Source organism: Cupressus sempervirens, chromosome 5, assembly GCF_028749045.1.
Source record: "Cupressus sempervirens isolate cs-2001-9-10 chromosome 5, ASM2874904v1, whole genome shotgun sequence".
NCBI classification, from domain to species: domain Eukaryota; kingdom Viridiplantae; phylum Streptophyta; class Pinopsida; order Cupressales; family Cupressaceae; genus Cupressus; species Cupressus sempervirens.
Window position 1 is genome coordinate 647,293,534 of NC_143122.1, and position 1,884 is coordinate 647,295,417.

Genomic DNA, 1,884 nt, shown 5'->3' on the forward strand with positions numbered 1-1,884 from the left:
AAAGCTTCAATTTTTCCTCTATTGGGAGCTGCCATTTCTCTTACCTTGGACATTTTTCCCCATTAAAAATTCCTTAAGTAAAGCTATAATTCTTGATTAGCAGATTATACTTTTATTTATTTGGATGTTGAAATTAGATGTTCAATGACAACGAGTATTATTAGGTATGATTGGAAACAAATTCCTAGATATGAATGAAGGCTAAAAGAGTGATGCATGATTTATTTGTCTTCCATGACTGAGAAGCCTTTGCTATCTTATACAGTTTTGGAAAGCATACATAGTGCATTATGTAAGAATTTTCGGCCTCATTCAGAATATGATTTACTCCCCATAAGACTATGGTGCATCATTGCTTCTGCTTGCACTGGAAACTTTGTGATGATTTAAATCGAATTCTAATTAACAACTACTGCCATAGCTGGATGTGAATAAGTTACATACTTCTCCTACATTGGTTTGTACTAGTTCATTGCTAATATCAACCATGGTTTCATGGTCCCATTGTAATGCACGACAAATCCACTATCTGTCAGCTACATATCAATGCTTGAGTAATAGGTTTATCTCAGTAGATGCCACTAAGGATCAATTGGTTCAACTAGAATGTAAGCAAACCTGAAGGAAAAATGTCTAATCTCTAGAGAATTTGATCAACTTTCCCATGCTTTTGATAATGATATTAGATTGTCAATTAAGCTTTCTTCCATATAAAATAGGCCCACCCACAAACATCTGCATTGAAGTGAGAATGAATTTCGATGTCAAATAATTTCAGATATCTATGGTACCAATGAAATGCCTCATAACAGGTTTCAATGGCACCAGTCCCACTTTGATGCGTATCTTTAGAGGAAAAGTCTTGTGAAGTCTTTTTAACTCATAAGATCATCATCTAGGAAGACCGCTTCCAACTGCAGGGTATGGCTAAGGAATATAGAAACTTAAATGTTTCAGTATTGAGTGGTACTTTGGGTTCTAAATCTTAACAACACTCTTCATATTCTGAGAACCTTCAAAGTAATAGCTATGTGTTTGCACATCTTGTAGTTGCTTCATAGTAGAGCATATGATGCATTGTGCCAAGTAAATTCATCTGCATTCTGCACTTTTGTTGTTTCTCCCTTGTAGCTATTCATAGCAAACCAAGTCTTCACGGCACCATGATTGACATCATTGGTGTATATGGAAGACAAGTTGCTGATGATATTCAGCATTCTCAATTGTTGAAGTCACCACCATAGATATTGCAGGCACATTATCAAATAACACATTGATATGTTAGGATTGTGATTTTGCCCATCTGTTTACTTCTGAAGTTTATGATTTTTGGACCATTCCTTAATCTTGTGCCCAAACACTACGTACTCTCAGGCATTGCCTTCACAACTAACTATTCTAATGTTGTACTCTATAAAGTGGCCACTTTTATGTGTTCTACCAAAGATTTGGTGCCTCTTGTAGCTGCTTTATCTAGAAATCTTAATTGAGAGTGTGAGAATTGGGGATAGAATTAAAAAATTTTCATGGTCAAATTAGTGAACAACAAATGGATTTGATGGGGGTTGCATTATCTGGCAGAATGTAGAGGACTTTAGAAACTTTAGCTAAGACTAATGTCTGTCCATTGGGCCAGAGTCACCTCCTATTACCTGATTTATCATTGCCCTTTAAATCTTGAATTCGTTGCATGACTAAAATGCATCCCCTTCAGAGAATATTTAGCCAATCCTCTGCTTTTTTTTTTGGATCAGTAAAAGGCCAAGGCTTTGTTGATTGTGTATATTAAAAGAATGAAAAAATCAATCATTCTCTTCTAAGTTCTTATTTTAGACAAGAAAGCTTTAAAAAAATCCCACTAGGTGGACATGAATTTGCATTTGT

At 35.2% G+C, this 1,884-nt stretch overlaps 1 pseudogene; it reads right to left on the bottom strand.

The window, feature by feature from the left end:
• Nucleotides 1-398: 398 nt before the first annotated feature.
• LOC149557572 (putative galacturonosyltransferase 10 pseudogene) lies at nt 399-1,664 on the bottom strand (annotated as a pseudogene).
• Between the last annotated feature and the right edge of the window lie 220 nt (nt 1,665-1,884).